Source organism: Ambystoma mexicanum, chromosome 1p (assembly GCF_040938575.1).
Source record: "Ambystoma mexicanum isolate Mex_15411 chromosome 1p, UKY_AmexF1_1, whole genome shotgun sequence".
Classification (NCBI taxonomy): Eukaryota; Metazoa; Chordata; class Amphibia; order Caudata; family Ambystomatidae; genus Ambystoma; species Ambystoma mexicanum.
The window spans coordinates 602,139,564-602,162,104 of NC_090921.1; the positions used below are offsets into that span (position 1 = coordinate 602,139,564).

The 22,541-nt window shown below is 46.8% G+C and overlaps 1 protein-coding gene across 4 annotated transcripts in view; it reads left to right on the forward strand.

Moving 5' to 3' along the window:
* The window catches only part of LOC138576579 (CD209 antigen-like protein C), a 315,008-nt gene that overhangs the window by 54,188 nt on the left and 238,279 nt on the right, over positions 1-22,541 (forward strand). The window contains exon 2 of one of the 4 annotated variants that reach the window (XM_069649566.1): positions 12,542-12,607. The exons of the other annotated variants lie outside the window; for them this stretch is intronic. The gene's annotated coding sequence lies outside the window, so the exon portion shown is untranslated. The remainder of the gene's footprint in view (positions 1-12,541; positions 12,608-22,541) is intronic. 4 annotated transcript variants of the gene reach the window in all.

Sequence of the window (22,541 nt, forward strand, 5' to 3'; positions counted from 1 at the left end):
ACCCTGCTGTGTGATTGACAGCCAGGCTGTGTGAATAGGGGAAAACTGCATAAAAAGCAGGTCTCTGGGACTGGAAAGGCAGAGTCGCCACTGGAACGAAAGAACCGATGAGGAGCTGACATTAGAGGACCCCTACAATGACTGAACCGCCTGCTGAAGCCCTGCTGCAGGTCCGAATCTTCAGAATCCGATGACAAGAGAGGATCCTCCAGGAATCTTCTTCCCTTGAGCTGGTGGGACCAACCAGTTCGGCCAAACCCCAAGCCAGGACCCCTCCTCTGGTCGAATTCGCTGTACAGAGCTACAGTGGGCCGGATAGCCAGGAAGGTCGCACCCTGCTTGGGTTTTAAGGAGCGCACCTTTTGTTTGTTGCTTTGCTCTTCTCCTGGTTTTTTCCCTGGGTAGTGCAGGCCCCTCCAGTCTTCCTACTTCTTGTCAGTCTGACAGTCGCTTTCGGAGCCGTGAGCCTGCAGGAACTACCAGGAACGCCCGCCTCAGATACAGCTTCCTCTCCGTTTTAAGGTACTGTGCAAATCCGGTTGTTTGTTTCGTTCAGCCGCGGTGAAAGTGTTTGAAATCTTTCTCCAATCCAAGGGCTTGTCCTTCTCTTCTCTTTGAACTAACTTTTCTGCTGGCCAACTTCGTCCGGAACTCGTAGCACAAACTTTACTGCGAACTACCCTGAACCGTGTGATCTTGATCAAAATACTTTTGACGTAGTGACTTTGGCCCTAAGTCTTTTTTTGCCTGAGTCTATCCTTGTAGTTACTCTTGCCCAATTGCCCTGAGTACTTACCTGTTGGTGTGGTTCAATTTCTATTAACTTTGTCTTTCCCTCCCTTTTAAATTGCTAGAGTGCCGTTTTGCTCCTACTTCATTTTGTGAGCTTAACTTGCCTGGAACTTATTGGGAGTCGTGTGGTGTATTAAGATTGTGATTTTTAAACTGCTTTACCTTAGTGAAATGTTATACATCTGAAGAGTAAATAAATGTATATTATTTTATTTGAAAACCTATAGTCAGTGTTTGTTTGAATCATAGTAATTGCTGTCTTTTGTGTAACTATTTGATGCTGCTCACTTGCTCTTGAGATAAGTCTGGGTGCTCAGCCATCACTACCTCTTTTACTGTGTAGTACAGGCTTGTACCAAAGGTGAATTTGTACTGTCACTTGTAGCCTTAATTGTGTGTGGTGTTCAAAAGGGTACTGCATATAATTCTGCCGAACACTCCCATCCCTCCGCCACCCTCATAGTACCCCGAACTTTGACTAGGTGTTTCCCTTCTTCCACCCCCCCAACCAAATTCACTAAGCTATGCACTCGCACAGGTTGCTTCTGTTCCGTGTTGTCTGGGAGTGCCAGCAGCCTGTCTTGACAAGAATGGCTCCGGGGGGGGCGTGGCCAGCATGAGAGCAGTAAGGACGGGAGTCCCGAGAGCTACGAGGGCTGCCGAAAATATCCTGAGAAATTAACCTTTTAGACGAGACGGAGAACAATAAAATTATACCCACAGGCGTGTGAACGGATGCAGAGCACTCGACCGAAGTGGCAGAGCGTGAAATCAACTCCTGCCGGAAATATAGAATGCAAAAGTCTGGGTCTTGCAAGCGCGAAAAATGCCTGAATAAGATGGCCGCTGCAATCTGAGACCAGCGAGAGGAGGAGCAGCCAAGTTCGAGAAGCGGTGCTCTAAAGGCAGCACCCCCCAGAGCGGGCTAACGGAGCGGGGAAACAACGGAGAAGAACCGCCAGCCTCAGAGAGAGCACCACTGTGAGAAGGAAGAGCCGAAGCGGGGGGCAACGGATGGCAGAGGAGACGTCGAGAGCGCAAAGAGACGCGGGGGCCAGAGGAACCCAGTGTGACCAAAGACTGACAGCGAAGACGCCACAAGAAACGGGAATCTGACTGGGCCGCGGAGAGCCTGAACAAAGTGCAGGGCTACTACCCGAGGCTCGCAACGACCGGGAGGAGACAGTTGGCAGGGTGAGGGACAGTGATACACAGCGGCAGCGCCACATGAAGAAGGAACAAACATGGACTCCTGATCCCCGACTTCCAAGAGTGCAAGGCAGACTTTGCACCTGAGTGACCAATGAGTACCGGCGGCAGAGCCGCTCCTTTAACTACACAGAATCTGCTAACACAGAACAGCGGAGAAAGGGGAAGAGGAAGCGGATGAGGGAGCTAGCTACACAACGATAGTGGCTGTACCAGGACGTGAAAATAAGGTACGGGCGAATCCGTCCCAAACCCCCCCCACCCAACATCTACTAATACCGGGTGGAGGGTACAGCAGCAGGCGCTGGGACCATGTACCCCAAGGAGACAGCCCAAACATACAAGCCTTCCAAACTGATTCCAGAGGCAGAGGCACTGACTTAACTCCACGAAGCCCGCCACCACGCCATAACAGGGTACGAAAAGGAGAAGTGGGGTGAAGGATCCATTTACAGTACAATAGTACCTGCAGCAAGGCGAGGCAATAAGGCGCGGGCTGCTCCACCCCAGAGGTGCTGGACCCCGGGACATATATGTTAGCAAATCGTCCTGATCATGAAGGGAACCTCCTCCCCTCCCATCTCAATTCCGCCTGCATGATAAGGAGAACGCAAAGGGGCAAGGGGGATTTAAGCGGGGCTACAAAATACCCTGAGGACCACAGTAATAAGCAAACACCCCTGAGATACACAGAAATAGATCTGGGACTATGATGACAAAGTGTTGAGAACACTGACCCTTGCTGCACCACCATACTAAGCCTTCCTGGAAGGACACCACCATAAACACTCAGACCACAAGAGAGAAACAAGAAATGCCCTCAGACACTAACCACTCCTGAGACAGCACTAGACGATAACATGGGCAAAGACAAAAACAAAAAAACTGTGACACAGAGCACCATGGACCAATACGCCACAAGCATCCCACGGTAACGGCGGACACTGAAACACAAAATGCCTCCTCTTCTGCGGTTGAATCACTGACACTGTGAAAGATGTGATGGCTGCCATTGCCAACTCCCACTCCTCGGTGGAAAAAAAATGGACGGCATCTCAGCAGAGGTATCCTTCCTCCGCCATGATCTCCAGAAACTATCATCACGTACTGGGGAAGTGAAACAGTGTGTATCTGGTGTAGAAGATGATCTTGGAGGGGTGTGCCAACAACTGTCACAAGCGCTAACCCGACTGAAGACGCTGGAGGCACGAGTGGATGAGGGCGAAGGGAGATCACGCCGCAATAACATTCGCATCCTCAGTCTTCCTGAGAAAATGGAGGGGCACAGCATGGAGCTCTTTCTGGGGGAGTGGCTAGCAGATCTATTTGCGCCAAAATAATTCTCAAATTTCTTCTCGATAGAAAGAGCACATCGAATGCCAGCAGGCAGATCAATCCCCTGAACCCACCCAAGAACAATTATTGCTAAGCTTCTCAACTATCGAGACAGAGATGCAAGTCTGCAAATGGCCCGGACGAAGGGTACAATCACATTCAACGGCGCTAGGATTGCCTTTTTTCCGGACTACACTTGTGAAGATAGTATTATTGAAACTAACCTGAAGGACCAAGGTTTTCTGATCAGGCACCCCTTTGTTTATAACTACACTTGTGAGGTACATAAGGCCAGACAGTCCTTTGAGCATTTGAAGAGAAAGCTCCATGCGATGAATGTGAAGTACGGGCTACACCTTCCGGCCCAGTTAAGGATCCAACATAATGGCACCACTGTGCATTTCAACGATCCGCAAGAAACCTGGAAATGGGCCGAAAACCACATTGAAGGGGAATGGGCGGCAGACGATCCAAACCCCAGGCGAAGACCCCGGGCCTGTCTGAACCTGGACCGGTCAGCTCGACAACCCATACCGCAAGGGCAGAACAACCAAGGTGAGGAGGCACCCCCCTGAACCCCTGAAGACCTCAAGAATGATATTCCGCACACAATGGAGTGAATAAAGAGCACAAATGATCCCCGGAGATCCACAACCAAACAATGACATGATTAGGAACAATAAGTATGACGAGATGGACAACAGACGAAGCTCCACCCCTAACACAAAAGAATGACGATCCACTCCGTCTTTGTCGGCGGCCACAATGGCCTCACCCCAGGACCGCAGATCATCACCAAAGTAGATAAGTCTGCTTGGAGTGGGAACAGGATGTGCTAGTTAACTTGAGCTAGCAACAGAGGTCCGAGTCGCTAGCAATATTTGGGCGACAGATACTTCAAGTTGGGGAGGAGTATGGGGAGTATGGGGAGGGGGAATGGCAAGTTGTTTGTTTGGGTGAATCTGTTAGTAAAAGAAGAAAGTGAAGGGAATGGGGGGATGCTTGAAGGATATATTGCTTGAGGTGGTTAAATGCAAAAAGAAACGGGAAAGAGCCTTTCCCACCCACCCTGATACAAAGATCTAGATGTCACTACACAAATAGTTCATTAGAGCGGCACAGCACCAAAAATAAAACGTCAGGCCAAGGTCCGGACAGTGAACACGAAGCAGCAATGATAATAACATATCTGATTGATGACAACCACACTTAGACACGCGGAAAGAACCCTAAAATTCCTGACATGGAATGTAAATGGGCTAGGCAATGGGCTGAAAAGGAGACTAGTTATGCAATACCTGAATAGACAAAAACCAGATGTAATATTCCTTACTGAAACGCACCTAGCAGGTACTACCTGTAAGTTCTTTAAGTGCTCAAATTATTGATTCGCGATTCACGCTGGTGTTACCATGGGCTCTTGGGGGGTGCTTATACTGATACATAAGAAACTTCCCTTTACCCTATCCAAGGTAACACAAGACACAGGGGGCAGATATGTCTATCTAACAGGGACCCTATGAAACCAAACTGCAGCCATGGTGGCAGTCTACTCACCCCCAACATTGATGACAGGACTGCTAGAGGAGCTTACAAACATAATCACCACAGATACATCAGATATGCTGGTCTTGGGAGGTGACTTCAACGAAGTGATGAAGGTGGAGCTAGACCGATCGCACCTGAGAGGGAGAAACCCGAACACCCACACCAAACTAGCTACCTTCATAAATGCATTTGGGCTAACAGATGTATGGAGAGACTTGCACCCCAATATAAGAGAATACTCATTCCACTCGGGAGCACATGCCTCGCTATCGAGCCTGGACTATTTTTTCCTTTCTGCAACAGATTTACATAAAGCAACCACAGCAACCCTGCTCCCAAGGGGTATCTCAGAAAACTCCCCGCTGTTGATGGAGCTGCAGACAGAGAGACCGCTTCCCCCTCCAACATGGCAGCTCAATGGCTGCTACCTGAGCTTTCCAGACCTGGTGGAGCAGATACAATCAACTACACAAACATATTTCGAGAAACTCTGGGAAGCATATAAAACGGTGCTCAGGGGAGACCTGATCTCCTGGACTACAGCTAATAATGAAAAACACAAAGAATCACAAAGAATCACTCGCCAAGGCAGAAACTGAAGTGAAACAAGCAGAAGAGACCCATCTGAAATTTGACTGACCCAATACACACCGGGCACTGACACTAGGCCAAAAGAAGCTGAAGAATGTGGCCCTAGACTGCGCAAAACAAGCGCTTCGAACAATGTGTGCTAGAGTATATGAAACGGGTGACAAAGCTGGCAAACTGCTAGCATGGCTAAAACGAAGAGAGGAAGTACACAGGCAAATAAGGAAAATCAATAGGGAAAATGCAGAGCCACTGCTAACCGATCAGGAAATAGCAGAAGGCTTCGCCACCTACTATGCAGAACTGTGCAAAGCCCCAACCGACCCCATAGACACAGCAATAATGGACGAGATTAACCTTCCCCGTCTCACTACTGAGAAAATAGCCCTATTAGAACAAGACATCACCGAAGACGAACTGACAAAGGCATTGGCACAATTAAGTTTGGGAAAAACCCGGGGCCAAACGGCTTCCCAATAGAAACCTGGAAAAGGATGAATGAGTTAGCTCCACATCTCCTAAACATGTACCTACACTCGAAACAACAAGGGCGATTACCTGCAGACCTCAGGAAAGTGTCCATAATAGTGATACCCAAACCAGATAAGCCACCAGAAGATTGCAGCTCCTACAGGCCAATCTCCCTCATCAATAGTGAAGCTGAAGAATTAGCGAAAGTGCTACCGAACCGCTTACAACAAGTCATAACGTCACTCATCCACCCGGACCAATGTGGATTCATGCCACAGAGATCCACACGAATGAACATACATAGACTGCACTTGGCACTGGAAAGAGCACCGTCCCTCCAAGATACACTAGCCTTCTTAGCAATAGACTTCGAGAAAACCTTTGACTAGGTAGTGAGGGAGGCACAATGGGAGATAATGCGAAGAATGGGCTTTGGGGAACAGTACATGGGATGGGTCAAGCTCCTCTATAGCTCCCTCGAAGCAGAGACCAAGGTGAACGGATAGACCTCGAAACCCTTCAAACTAGGTGAAGGAACAAGACAGGGATGTCCCTCATCAGCAATGCTATTCGCGATAGCAATAGAACCTCTTGCCAGACTCTTAAGAGACACACACATATGGAGGGGTTTCCAATGGGCGGAGGATTGGGAAGATAGAATCTCTCTGTATGCTGATGATCTACTGATCTACCTAAAAGATCCGGCTAACTCCAGCCCCATAGTGACACAAATACTGGAGAGGTACGGGCAATTTAGTGGACTTAGAGTAAATTGGGCCAAGTAAATATTATTTCCACTAGGGAATGTAGAAGATGCAGTCCCGGATGAGTGACCTTACTGCGTCGAAACAGATCATTTCCGATACTTAGGTACACAGGTAACAAACAAGTTAAATGACTACGCAACAAGAAATCTACGGCCAATAGTGGAAAGATTCACAGAGGATGTTGGACACTGGACCTCCTTGCCACTGACATTGCTAGGAAGGGTGGCGTTGTTTAAAATGATAGCATTGCCTTGTTTCCTCTGTATTCTTCAGAACGCCCCACTACACATCCCGACAGCTGGATTCTGCAAAATTGAAGGTACCTCAGGAAACTAATATGGGAGGGCAGACACCCGCGTATAGCGCTTAGCACACTCCAGAGATCAATCTGGGAAGGAGGCATAAGACTACCCCGCCTGCAGACATACTACTGGGCAAGTCAGATGGCGGTAATTAACGACATATTACATGGAGATGCAACAATGCCTCATATCAAAGCTGATGTCATGAATCGAACGGAGGGACCCCCGGGGGATCACTTATATCAATCAATGAGCAATGCACATGCACGGATCATGACAGCACACTCAACACTAATATGGACAGAAGTACATAATTATATTGGCTGGGGCAAACAAATCACTCCAATACAGCCCATATGGGGAAACAAGAACCTCCCTGAAGTAGCCAAATTACCGAGATGGGCTAGCTGGGTGCCAAGGGGGATAACAAAAGTAGAAGATGTAATCGCAGATGGTAAACTCCTACCCTTTGAAACCCTAGCAACACAATTCCATTCCACCTCCCAGACACAGAGCGCTTTAAATATACATAAATATACACAAATATACACAACTGCAACATGCATTACAGACTCACCACACGGCCCTCACAGACATGCCAGACTGTACCCCAATAGAAAGAAAGTTAAGGAAAGCATTGACAGGAAAACCACCTCGGTGATGTATAATTCAATAACGTCCTTTGCAACACCCGAGCTACAAGGCCTGAAAACGAAATCGGAAAGGGACATGGGTGAAATTCTACCTGAATACTGGTTCACAGTGCTGATGTACCCCAGGGAAATAGCCATTTCATCAAGACTCCGGCTGATACAATTTAAAATACTGCATAGGGTCTATTACCCGAGAGTGGCATTATACCACTGGGGTGAAACGGCAGATCCAAACTGCTTACGATGCAGACAAGTGGAGGGCACTTTTTGTTCATATAATATGGGAATGTCCCCAGATCCAACAGTACTGGCGAAAGTGCGGTGCTGAATTTTCTAGAGTGTTAGGACGAGAGGTCCCCACAGACCCAAAAAGCTTACTATTAGGGGTAGAAGAGGAAGGAACAATGACACGGTACGAAAAAATCCTCTTTTCAACTGCCACAGCTATAATGAAGTGGAACATAGCACAACTGTGGGGTTCTGATGTAAGCCCGACATATGAACAATGGAGTACAGATGTGAATATGTGCGCAGCGATGGAGCAAAGAGTATACAATGCTAGATGATGCCCCGGAAAGGCCCGAAAAGTGTGGCAAAAATGGGACGATGCCCTATAGAGTAAGGAAAATAAGGGAAGAAAGGTGCGGCACAACTGGCAAAAGTAAAGTGACAATACAGCAAAAGCTTACATGATGCTTAAAGTATGGGACATTTCTAGATCAGGATCCAGTGCACTTGTTGTAGTTGTTTGACTCTGTCAGAGTTGGAATGTTATGTGAGTTTGAGTTTATTTATTTGTAACGCGCACCATCAGGCCCAGAGGCATCAGGGCGCACCTTTTAGAAATGGGTACATAAAATAGTTACATAGAATAATTACATGAGATCGCTACAACAGATATTAACATCAAATATTTACAAGCAGGATATATACACGGTATATACAACGAAATCAAGGTAAAGGCAGGCCACTTTGAGCTAGAGCCATGGTGGGAAGTCTCAGTTCAGAGCAAGGAGCCAAGATTTCGATTTCAATTTGAAGGTATTGAATGAGACCTCAGATCTGGCGGTAAGAGGGAGGGTGTTCCAGAGCTTGGAAGCAAGGACAGTGAAGCTCAGGCCCCCCGCTTTTTAAAGTTTGAACCTTGGGACCGATAGGCAGTGGGTCTGGGCTATTCTTTGAGGCCGAATGGATGTGTGGTGGGAGAGTTGGATGCACAAGTAGGGGGGAGCCTTATTCGCCAGGCATTTGTGGGTAAGGGCCAGCGTTTTTACTGAAATTCTCTGCCTGACAGGTAGCCAATGTTGATTTGTTCTAGCTTCTGAGATATGGTGGCTTCTAGGGATGTTTAGCGCTGCCCTGATGGCGTTGTTCTGGGTGATTTGTAATTTATTCAGGTTCCTTTGACTTGTCCCTAGGTAAAGGGTACTGCAATGGTCAATGTTGGGCATGATGAGCGTTCTGGCTAAGGTGATGCTGTTGGGGATGGTCAGAAGAGGTCTGGAGGCTGCGATCAGTTTGCAGGTATAGGCGGCTGATGATCTCACTGCATTAGTTTGTCGTGTCAGTGACAGAGTGGCGTCAAGATAGAATCCTAAAGTTTTTGTGTGTTTGGAGACCTTAATGGTATTACCGTCTATGATGAATGATTGGTAGGAGGGATCTAATTTATTGAGATGTTGCGAAGAGCCTAAAATGAGGAGCTCCATTTTGCCGTCGTTAAGACATAATTCGTGTTGGGCCATCCAGGCCTGGATGACCAGATAGATGTCATTCAAGGCCTTTGTGTCAGCCATGTAATCAACAGTGATGGGAATGAGTATCTGGGTGTCGTCAGCGTAGTTGGTGTAGGACACACCCAGATAGTCAAGTACATCAAAGAGGGGTTTTGCGAAGACATTGTAGAGTGTGGGTGACACACAGGATCCTTGAGGGACACCGCAGTGAATCGGCACGGGGTCAGCGGCTGTCGAAGGAGAGAAGACCCTCATAGATCTGTTACTCAGAAAGGATTTAATCCAAGTTGTGGCTGAGTCGGAGAAGTGGGCAGCAGAGTGAAGGTGTTGGCAAAGGATTTGATGATTGACCAGATCAAAGGCTGCAGAGAGGTCTAATAGGAGTAGCACGGCTAGTTTCCCATTATCTTTCAGGACCTCAATTTGGGTTTTCAGGTCTATCAAGGCTGTTTCGGTCCCGTGTCTGAGACGGAATCCTGAGTGCCTCAGACCTAAGAGGTTATTAGATTCCATGTAGTCTTGGATCTGCAGGTATGCTGCGCAATCTAAGATCTTCAGCAAGAAAGGGACCGTGGTTATGGGTCTGAAATTGGTAGGAATACTAGGGTCTAAGTATGTTTTTTTTAGCAATGGGATCACCCATGTGTACTTAAGGTTGTCCGGGACAGTGCCTGTTTTAAAGGATGCGTTAATGAAGGCCGTGATGAATGGAGCTAGGTCGTGGGCGGAATCCTTAATGATAGGGGATGGACATGGATTGCCTTGACAGTTAGACGGTTTAATTCTCTTAATGATGTCTTCCACTTCAGCAATGGTAAGTGGCGAGGAGGCAAAAGGTTTAGTATTAAGGGGAGTTGGGGGAGCATCCCTTAATGGGATAGGTGGACGATTGTCTTGATTCAGGCGGTTTTGTTTGTCTTTGATTTTGGATTGTAACGTGGATATTTTATTCAGTAAGGCGGACTGGATGTTGGCGCACCATTTACTGTCTTTGGTACAAGTATCGGGAGGGGTGGCTGGCGATTCAAGTTCTTTAAGAATCTTGAAGAGCTCTTTTGTATTAGAGTCTGCTTGCGTGATGCGGTTGTTGAGCGACTCTTTTAGCAGTGATAATAGCGTCTTTGTAGAAGAGGGAAGCAAGGATGAAGCGGTCTTTATGCTGTTCAGAGGGGTGACTTTTTCAACGATTTTCCGCGCAGCGCTTAGCTTTGCGGAGCACTCTTAACTGAGGTGTAGACCAAGAGTTAAGTTGTGCGCGAGGTTTAGACTTCATGAGTTTGATGGGGGCGATTGAGTTTATAGCTGTGAGCATGGTGCGATTGTAGGTGTCTGCTAAGGTCAGTGCAGGAATGAGTGACTGCAGTGAGAGCAGGGAGTAGCAGAGGGAGGAGTTTCTCTTTAGTTATGTCCCTTTTATTTCTAGTAGGGAGGGCTGGGGCAGTCAGAGGAGGAGGAGGGCACAGTGCTGCTTCAATATTGAAGGTAATGATGTGGTGATCAGACCATATGCACGGGGTATTGGAAAGGACATTGATCATACAGTTGGAACTAGCTAGCCAGCCAAGAGTCCTCCCTTTGTTATGGGTAGGTTCTTGGATGTGCATAGTGAAGCCAAAGTCAGTTAGTGCATTCTCTAGGTCTAAGGCAGCATGGTCATTGGGGTTGCCGAGTCCCAGATTGAGGTCACCTAGAATGATGATTTGAGAGTTAGTTTTAGATTTATCCAAAAGTACAGTGGACAATTCACAGACAAAGGATGGTGCTGAGCCTGGAGGTCTATAAATAAGGTCTAAGGTGGTCGTTTGGTTGGGTGTTAGAGGTAATTTGACTGAGAGTAGCTCAGCTGACTCTAGTTGGGAGTTGTTAACCACTCTTAGGCCAAGGGAGTTTTTGTGGATAAAGGCGACTTCACCCCATTTAGATTGGGCAGTATTGTGATCACATCGTGTGATGCCATAGTCAGGTGGTACGGCTAGGGCTAATGACGGTCCTGATGCAGCATGAAGTCATGTTTCAGATATGGCGATAAAGTCGAGTTGTTGTGTTGTGATGAGGTCTGCGATGTCAAGTGCGTGTGCTGGAAGAGATCTGGCGTTAATAATAGCGCCCTTGATCCGTTGGAGTTTGGCTGGTCGGATGGGAATATTAGGAGTAGTGTTAGGAGAGGCTAAGCATGGTGTTTTAGGTATGGTGTGAGTAGGTATGGTGTGATTGGGGTTGTTGTACAGTGTGTATGGCTTCTTGAATCTTGACCCAAGTCTGTTGTTTCTGAGTGGAAGGGAGTAGGGCTGATTAGGTGTGGGTTTCCTCGCAAAATGATCAGCCATAGGACGGGGTCATTAAGGTACTGGTTTGGGGAGATGTTGCTGTGATGGTGATTATTGGGAGTGGTCCCAAGGCAACTCATCTCCGGTAAGAATCTAGGCAGCGGTAGGTAGTGAGGGCTGAGTGCAGTTGTTGGAATTGAAATAATATTATGCCTCCTATCGCAGTATTTGAATGTGTATTGGCCTACGCCAAGTTGTCTAAAATATCATGTAAATAGACTCCAAGGCAAGGTTTTGACCTTAACGAAAAACTATGTAAGTCGCCATCTTGGATTTAGCCGCCATTTTAGGTTCTCTTGTAAAATGGAAGTCACTCTGAACATCAAAATGGAGGCCGAATGACATTCTGAGTGAGATTCTGGCCGTTGTGACCTCCGCACACATGAATAATTAATATGCCTGCAGGCCACTTGTCGGGGTCGCGAACTGAGACCTTGTCCTATCCCTGACCTATGTGTAAATGAACAACTGTATCAGCGGAACTGATCAAAATGCATACATTATGGGATTGACCTGGCAAGGAACCCTAGGCCTGGTCCCGAGAATGGTTAACCCGCGAGGGGGGTTGGCCAAGGGCTGAATAAAGGATATAAAAGCTCAAGTATTCCAATGTACGGTCTCTCTACTAATGCATCGAACCCTCGTTGAAGTTCGTTACGTTACTCTGAGAGCCGAATAGCTATCTGTTTGTCAATTGACTTTGGTAACTGTTGTAGCTTTTAAATAAAGCACTTTGTATGTCCCTTGTAACCTGTGTTGGTGTGTTTCCTTTCGGCTTCCCAGCCTCATATCAATTTTTATGTTTTCACACAGTGGCGCTATCAGAAGGCTGAAAAAGTGGTGATAAGGAGTGGAGATTGAGGGGGGCACGTGCTGCGGGTGAGTAAGTGAGGCCAGGTAGTGATAAATGGCGTAGAAGGTCCTAAATAGCATGATGATGGTGGTGCTATCGCTACTCGGATTTCAGAGAGAGTGAGCGTACTGAAACGCCGACCTTATAGCAGAAGAGGGAGTTACTAAACACCAATTTGGGGTCGTTAGGAACACATGGTCTACTGACCTAGCATGCTAATTAGACACTGAGGCGTGCAATGGCAACAGATGTATAACATGTAAGTAGAATGGTAACAAGCAAACACAATGGTATCAGTGAAGGTTCACCTAGTAACAACAATCCATAACAGCCCGGAAAGCACATTGCAAAATCACTAACACAATGCAAATCGGTAATGTGAGGCAACAGTTGGATGGATAGATGGAAGCCAGAAGGCTGCTGCAATATAGGTTGAGATTATTGCACAAACTACCACAGAATTCAAGGAGGCTAACGGTTATTACGGCTCGATCCTACCAGTATGGCAGGTGTGAGAGTCGATATGAAGATGCCAGGTAGACACGGATATTAGAGAATGTTGTTAGAGCCATATGGAATATAGTTATGCACAAGTCAATTACAGCAAGATATAAACAGCAAGGTGGCTAAGAGGAGAGTGGGCGCTTAGCGAGTAAGGCTGTAGCAAATCAACAGTATCTGCCGAATGGTATGTGCAGGCATTATACAGGTCAAACATACCAGCTCAAAGCATAAACGTACTCACAAGGATTAGAGTCCAAAGCAGGGTCAAGTGATGATCGCCATGCGCCGTCCAGCGGCAAACAGGGGCAAACAGGGCCTTAGATGGCCTTTGATGAGGCCGGCTCTTCCGCCTGCCGGCGGGAACAGACACATTCAAAAACACTGGTTGCTTAGCGACCACGAGGACGCTCCGTCCGACATTTTGTTTTCTTGATGCAAGTGTCGGCGCTGATGCAGGTGTGTAACCCGGGCTGCCCAGGGTGAAAATAGGTTGCTGAAGAGAGAGAACCTGTGGCAGAGCCTGAACGAGGTAAATCAGGCAGTGGGTTCTCATCGATGGGGCGGGTTCACTAGACTGCAGATGCAGATCGGTGCAGCACGGTGGGTGGGTCAGAAGGACTTTGGTGCTGCTGTGGGTGTGTGGGGGCTCCTGCCCTCGCCACCAGATGGGGCAAACTGTCGATTGCAGGGGCAAAAATGGCCTTAGATGGCCTTTGATGAGGCCGGCTCTTCCGCCTGCCAGCGGGAACAGGCAAATTCAAAAACACTGGTTGCTTAGCAACCACAAGGACGCTGAACCTCGCTGTGGCGCCGCATTGCGCCCGACATTTTGTTTTCTTGATGCAAGTGTTACCGCTGATGCAGGCGTGTATCCCGGGCTGTCCAGGGTGAAAATAGGTTGCTGAAGAGAGAGAACCTGTGGCAGAGCCTGAACGAGGTAAATCAGGCAGTGGGTTCTCATCGATGGGGCGGGTTCACTAGACTGCAGATGCGGATCAGCATGGCACGGCGGGTGGGTCAGAAGGACTTTGGTGCTGCTGTGGGTGGGTGGGGGCTCCTGCCCTCGCCACCAGATGGGGCAAACTGTCGATTGCAGGGGCAAACAGGGCCTTTGATGGCCTTTGATGAGGCTGGCTCTTCCGCCTGCCGGCGGGAACAGGCAAATTCAAAAACACTGGTTGCTTAGCAACCACGAGGACCCTGAGCCTCGTTGTGGTGCCGCATCGCACTCGACATTTTGTTTTCTTGATGCAAGTGTCACCGCTGATGCAGGCGTGTATCCCGGGCTGCCCAGGGTGAAAATAGGTTGCTGAAGAGAGAGAACCTGTGGCAGAGCCTGAACGAGGTAAATCAGGCAGTGGGTTCTCATCGATGGGGCGGGTTCACTAGACTGCAGATGCGGATCGGCGCGGCACCGCGGGTGGGTTATGCTTTGTTTGTTATGTTCCCTGATGTAAGGTGTAACCTAAACTAAATAAAGAGAAATATTTAAAAAACAAAGAATGGCTCAATCAGGCTTGCCACCTTACCAGCATTATCCTTCATTTCAAAAACACATCATGAATACTAAAAGTGTTACGGGTTACAGACTTCTCCATACATGAGCACATTAGCCTACTATAGTACGCATTCTTCTGCAACCCCCTAAATACTTAGCAGTCTGGTCACAGGTTGCTAGTCAGTTACTGGTATAGCGTCCTCAATGGCTGCTCACTACTACTGCACATTCTGTCCCGACCTGCTTGGTGGATCTGCATTTGGTGAGAGCCTTGGTCTCGCCTTATTTCATCTCTCCGGAGGGCTGTGTCTCTGGCAGGGGGATATTGGCCTCCACAAATGAGGCTGCCTCTTCCGGAAATGTGAAAAAGTAGGTCTTGCTTTTACAGAGCATGCGCAGCCTCGCTGGGTACAGCATGGCGTAAGGGATCTGGCGTTCTCTCAACAATTTCTTCACCCGCATAAACATAAAAGTTCTTCTCTCCTGTTGGACCTCCAGCGTGTAGTCAGGGAAAATTCATATTATGTTGGATCCCCTCCGAAGCTCCTGATTTTCCCTGACCGTTCTCAGTACCAGGTCTCTGTCCCGGTAGTTCATCAAGCGAGCTATGATAGGACATGGGGGCGCCCCTGGCTTGGGTCTCGCTGCGAGCGATCTATGTGCACGCTCGACCACAAACATTGGAGACCAACCTGGGTCCCAGAGGATATCCTTCAGGAATTCTTCCACTGTTTGTTTCATGGGGCCCTTCAAGGCATCCTCAGAGACCCCCACGATACATATGTTATTCCTCCTCAACATCGCTTCCAAATATTCACATTTCAGTTTAATGTTGCCCAAGTCTTTGGCAATGGTCCTTACTATGCTCTGCAGGGTTTTCACAGTGTCTTTCACTGTACTGATCTGTGTTTAAGCTTCGGTAATACACTATGTTGCTTTTTCCATTTGCGTCTGCATTATGTTGATGTTGATATTTATGCCATCCCACTTATCGTTCATTGCTGCAAATCCCTGTTGCATAATGGTGATGACTCCCTGCAAATCAGTGGGAGTTGCCGTCGATGCCATCTCTTGTCCACCAGTGTCTCTGACGCTAGTGCTCGGCTGTCTACGGGTGGGTTTTGTAAATTTGTCTATCGTTCCACCTTTTTTAGAAGGCGCACCTTTAGGCATTATCCTACAATGTAGAGAGGGTATGCCGCGTGTGGGCCCGCTATATAGTTGGAGGGGACACTTGAGGGTCCAAGCACAGGTGTTGCGGAAGCCTCGTTGGTGCTCCGTTGATTTGCAGTTTTCTGTTCCTCCACGTGCCCACTATGTAGGTGGTATGTTTGTTGTTAGGGTCACGGGCTGGTGGCTGGTGGCACTGTTCAGCTAGTATCTGACAGGGAGCACTGGGGGCTGCGAGCTGTGAGGAGCTATTGGGTGGTTAAAATCTCTGTTAGTTCCAGTTGGGGCCCGCCCATGCACAGCCTCACAGATTATTTTTCCACGTGATTTGCTCTACAAATGTAACTACTGCATTACCTATGCAGTTGTGCTCACAAAGCACTTATTTTGTCAGACACAAAATTCAGGTTCTTCTTGGGGTTCCCCGTTGTACTGTGCAGGCTCTTTATGGGCTCTTTATGGGTAGCCTGCTGTTTGCTGTCGCAGTTGCATTGGTGAGAGAAGTATACATTTAGTGTTGTGGTGCAAACCTTTCTGGTTATCTTTGTGCATCGCCTTCACACACGATTGTGTGCTGTTCCTACGTTTGCACTCCTTTGCTTGTATGCTGGTTTGTCACCAATCAGGAATCACAGAATGGCTTTATGAGTCATCGGGGGCATCACCGCTCTTTGTGCTGGCAACAAATGTCGGGCCCATCCTCGAGGGCAATCCCTTATGTTGGTCCCAGAACCTGGATAACGTTTACGTGTAGGCAACCACGATCTTAGTCTCTTATGAAGGGGAGGACCTCTCCTTCTTGCCGGTGGGCCACGGGTTAGGCCAGCAGGGGCCATGCGTATTGATATGGCTGCTGGGGAGGAGACGCAGCACGTCACAGTCTGGGGCATCCAGGCTGCCGTGTCCGCGATCCCGCCTCTCCCACTCTTGGATATCTAGTGGCTCTAACCCCACTTTGGGCCGTTAGCTGTCGGTCTTGTGCCACTAGTCGGGTCTGGGGCACACAGAGATCCACCACCCCCTCAGCCAGTCTCTTACTGTGAGATACTGCCACTTGCAGCTGCGTGTGTCCCTGTGTTTGAGTGCACCGTGTGATCGGATCAGCGGTTCATCTCAGTCTGCGTCCCAGCGAGTTTCCAGCAGCAGGTGTCTCTCCACTCTCTGCATAGTTTGTGGAGGGGGATCCTTGACAGGCAGCATCTCCTGGGCAGCGCAGTGGGACAGCGCCGGCCTCCCTGTGCCTAGGTTTGGGAGATCCGACACATCCCCTCCAATGCGCTGCGAAGGAGGACTCTCTCTGGTTTTGCAGTGGTGCAATGCTAGTGGGATTAGGCTGACCCCCTTATGCCTCTAGGCCGTCATGGTCATCAGCACTGAGGGGTGTCTTCCTCTCCGCAGACAGACCCACCCATATTGTGCCCCTCACAGCAGTTAGCACGGGGGCTTCGATTCTCACATCATGTATCTCTGGCGTTGGAGTAGGAATTATTTTGATTTTCGGTCGGGATGGGCTCCATATGTTTATGACGCCTTCCTCAAATTTCATTGGTAAACCAGAGCGATTTTATGCAATTCTTTCACCGGACTCCATAGAAAATCCACGGAGCTCACACAGATGCTGGCATGCTGCTCTGTGCGCAACAGCACCCCCTCCTGCCCTGAATTTGTTTTAAAAAAATGTTTTTATTGTGTTTTGATCAAAACTATGATCTTTCACAAATTCATCAAAGAAACATATTTAATACAGTACATCTTATAAAAGAAAAGTCCATCTAAAAAGCATACAAAAAGCTTACAACCTTTAAAGAATTTCTAGACCAATCACTGTGTAAAATTATTTATGTACATTTTACATTTAAAACATCAGATATCATCAAAGAAGCCTTGTTATTCAATTGATAAAATCTCTGCTTAAAAAGCTAAAAAATCAAACACTAATTTCACAGATAATACGATCATAAAACTTTAGTGACCGAAGGCAGCCTCACGGATGGCCAACAGCACTACGGGTGAGTAACACACAGACGCGGTACAATTACAGTATGTAGCGTACTGAGAGTACATTGAATCGTGTAAAGACACGGCTGAAGCTGAGGTTGCTACCCAAGCCGGATACGCATTAAATAGCCAATGCATAGAGATAGACAACGCATGCGGAATGCATGCAGGTTCCAAAATTATCGGGTCTTGTAATCAATTCTTGATCACTGAGGAAAATACTGAATCACTGCATGAGGTAAAAATGCCTCAGGATGCTTGAAATTAAATATTTTTCAGGTTTGAAGAAAACATGAATATGTATCGGCATGTAAGCATGGTCAGGATATGAATGAACTCCCCAAATGTTGAGCAACGTATACTGTAAGGACACACAGCATAGGGAAACTAGGACCCATTTCTGGATCACAAAAGGTTGCTGCTGTGTTACAAATGAATTAAATGATGCAAAAGGGAAGCAAAACATGTAGCAATAAAGAAAGGGCTGGGCTCGCCCCATGAAGAACATTAAGGGTAGCAGAAAGCTTGCGGATAGCAATCCGGCCAAGACACGAGAGACAGTAGGTGGTGAATCTCCTTCTGATGTTTTCTGTCTGATCATTGTTTTGATCGAATTATCGAAGCCAGCCGGGCGTTTTGAGAACCTGGCTCTCGGAAAACACAAAGTAATAAACATGGGAACACTGTGGATAAGCGTATCTTTGTAAAGAAGGGCCGAAGCGCTTTGGTGTCGAAGTTGTTTTTATTATATCCTTGTTTTGTTATACTACTCTAATGTCTAGAGATATTAAGCAACAACAATCTCAAGGGAAATGAAAGAGAAATGAGGTTCTCTCAAAAGACCGAGACAAGTGAGAATTTTGTTGAAAATATAGATTGAGCAAGGTAAACGAGTGTAAATCACAAAGGTCCGAAAATCATATCTGAGAGTAATATCAAACTCCCTTTATGAACATGTGTGAACGTGCACTGAATGACTGAACTTTACTGTAGCACAAAAGACACTATAACTAACCCCATTCGCACATGTTTGCACTTTATATTATATGTATGTACGTTATTTTATTAAGAGAGTTTAAAAAGGAGAGAGGCATACATTGCAGAGAAAAAGTATAACATTGTTATTTTTATATTTTCATTAAAAGTTGGAGTTCCGTGAGCAGTGATTAAAAAAACTGACTACATTGTTCGCAAGATGGTGGTTTGAAATCAGTAAAGGGAGGAGGAGGGGGTAGTGTGTGGTGGTTGTTGTTTTTTGATATAATGTTTCCCTGTTCACCACAGACTCCCCGACAACATAAAGGGAGGGAGAGATCTGTTTGTTAACCGGCTATGTGTGTACAGTGTCATGCTGCATATATTTGGCGCAACCCGCAAGATGATTTTATTGCATATGAAGCTCTGTGAAAATGAGATACATTTCTGGTTTGCTCCTATGCTGAGTCATGGCAAGTAGATGCTGTGCTTTCTGTGACACAGCAGAAATATTGATTATTGAACGAAATGCACGTTTATATAAAATGATGAGAGATGTATATAGCCTAGCAGTTTTTAGACTACTGTGTTTGTCTTCATTGGTTTAGTACAAGATGGTGCCCTGAGGAAGGCAATGCTGTCTGGGAATCTGCAGTCTCTTTGTCGAAACTTGTGGCACACTAGTTGGCCCTTGTGTAGAGGGAAGAGTAGTAAAGAGTCAAACCAAAGAAGTAGTTATGAATTGGCAGATAGAGATAGAGGTAGAAAATACCAGTTTCTTTGCATTCTTATGCCATATTTTCAAATATGTATTGTAGTACATTGTAATGTGGTTAGTCATGTGTTATGATATGTTGTTATGTTGTGGTTTCCTCTATAGCACACTATCACTCAGAGGTATCTTGGTGCTAGGAAAGGAGTGAAAAAGCGAGCATAAATGAGGAATGAATAACCAAAAACGACTCAGTGAGGAAAGAGGAAGGCTTTGAGCAGTTTCCTCAAGTGAAGAAGTCCTCAGTTAGCCTTAGGGCGAGGGGGATGGAGTTCCAAAGGCAGGGTGCAGCCACCGAGAAAGCTCGGCCGCTCACTATAGCATTCCTAAATTGGGAAACCACTAGCAAACTAAGGCTTGCTGAATGAAAAGCCCTCGTAGGAGCATCGGCTGAGATATTTTCCTGGAGAAAGGCTGCTCCCTGCCTATGTGACGCACAGTGGTCAGGCAGAGAGTCTTAAACTTAATGCGAGACTCAACGGGCAGCCGTTGAAGCTGGGTCAGAATAGTCAAAGCATGGGAGAAATGGGGCAAGCCTACCACCAAGCGTGCAGCCGAATTTAGCAAGATCTGAAGCCTACAGATGAGGTAGTTAGGCTGGGCAAGAAGGGCTGCATTGCAGTAATCGAGGACTCTCGAAAAAGCCGTTGCAATAACGCAGCTCCGATAGTGCTGGGGTATGAAGGGTATCACCTTCTCAAGCTTTTTAAGTTTGAAGTAAGCTGCTTTGAAGAATGTGCTGACCTGAACCTCAGGAGATAAAAAGGAGGTCATTTTGATGCCAAGGTTTTTTAGCAAATCAACAGGCTTTGGAATATTCCCAAGGCTAGTAGGCCAGAAATCTAAGGTCCACGTCTGACTCTGAGCCAGTGGGCCGATGATCCTAACCTCAGGCTACTCCCCATGTGCATCAGTACTTTATATACCATTGTGAAGGTTCAGTATTGAAAGTTTTGAATTGGTATGAATAAGTAGAATAATCGTTGAAGTACTGCTGGCCCACATCTCTGTGAGTGCTGTCTGATTAACTCTGAGGTAAGTAGGATGTTATAGTTCTTTGACAAATGTACCCCACCTGGAAATGTTTTGTTTTTTGGTATACGGTATAGATCCTTTGCTTTTAAGTGGGTTATGGGGACACACACTATACATAGTTCCATGGGAAAGGACAAGTTGTAAGTATCCAATTGAAAAGGACAGAAAGTAGCTCTGGGACCCTCTGAAATACCAACCATGGGTTTGTTGTCTTAACAGTGAATTTGGCAAAATTATGCAAACTTTGCTGTGTCTGTCTTATTAAAGTACTCCGCTTTATTCTTCTTTGTTTACCTTTATGTGATTTGGGAAGCACACAATGGCTTCAGAATCCCACCGCCTTTTTCTTTGGCACAACTTTCTCAATACTCTTCCTCAAATCCAGCTGCCTGGCTTCTGCAACCACTGGGGATCTATTTGAATCTGCAGCTTTGGGACTGCCAATGGTAAAAACAATGTTTGCAGATTTCTTCTTTTTCATAGGAGGAGTACCTCCCAGTACCCGCGTTACCAGTCCGGCCCTCCACCACCTATTCCCCTGAATGTTAGCCTGTGTAGGGGAGATACTCAGGATTGCCGTTGGGAGTGTTTTTACCGCCGGCATTCTATTGCCGGCATAGTAATCCAAACAAATCAACCTTACAGCAGCTCTGACTAATTCTATAGCCTACACATCTTGTTGGACATTGATTGACAAGAGCGAAAATGAAGGGTCGGTGGGGGCTCACATGTGCTAGCTCTCTGGAATTGTCCATCATCATGTATTGCCACCGGCAATCGTCCCATGTCACAGATCATCATTTCAGCAGAGTGATGCACCCATCCATGACTCCTTTTGGCCCTGCTGCCTGCCCTCGTGGGGTGCTGACTTGAGATCTGGTTATGCTCCAAGTAGCTACTCACCCTCACCTCGCTCGCCTCCATCTCTTTTTCTCCATGCATCTATTTTCACAACTGTTCCTTCTCTAAAGCAACTCTTATAGGTTACTTCTGACTTTATGGCAGGAACTTTAAAAAGGTTTGAGCAGAGCTCTAAATAAATGACTTACCTGCTGGTTTTACTCCCTATATTTTGCAAATACACACAACAAATAAAAACATGAAGTAACACATATCCAGGTGTCTACCCCATGTTGCATCCTGCACTACTGTGTTGATGTTAATGTTAAAGGATATTTATACTGCGCACTATCACCACCGGAGTGGTCCCCCGGTGCTCTGGCAGATCTGAAAAGTAAGAGGGTTGGGTGGGCTAGTAGGGCATAGCAGGACCAAAGGTAGAGAGAGAAGTTTTGATGTACTGTTGGCAGCTTCAGTTCAGTTTGCACTGTTCGCTGATTATGGGTGCGGTTTATGGATCGATAGACTCCCCTGTGCTGTTTTGCGAGACTATTTGTGGTTTGTTTTGTTGTTGCAGTGAAGTGCAGATTGCTGTGCAAGGATGTGGTTGTGTTTGTTTAGAGTTAGTTTGAGAGGTGTATGCAGAGAGGTGGGTTGAGGTTTAGCCATTGGGTTAGTGGGGCTTTTATTACCTTGTTGCTTTGGACAACCGTCACTCCGAGTCCCTCAATGTGTTCAGCGCAGAGGCACCATCTGCGCATGCCCCAAAGAGGAGCTCGGCTATTGAGTTATCTGATTTGAAGCGGGACTACAAAAGAAATACCCATGTTCATCTATGATAATTATTGGGCACAAAGAAAATATTGGCTACAATAAAAATCATATTTGTCAAGAAATGTAAATACATGTTTACTTGGCTAAATACACCATGTCGAAATAAGAACTACTTGTTCACTCTCTGAAAAAACATGTTTCTTCCAACTTATTAAAGTGGGGAGAACAATATGTCCACTGATGTAATTGACATGTGCAGGTATGTGCCGCACCTGGCATTTCCTGCCCCGAGGCACTCATGAGGCCCACCCCATCACTCCCATTCTTTTTTCCAACCATTCAAAATGTACATTCTTATGCTTCCACCATTGTGGGGTAACCAACATTGGCATCA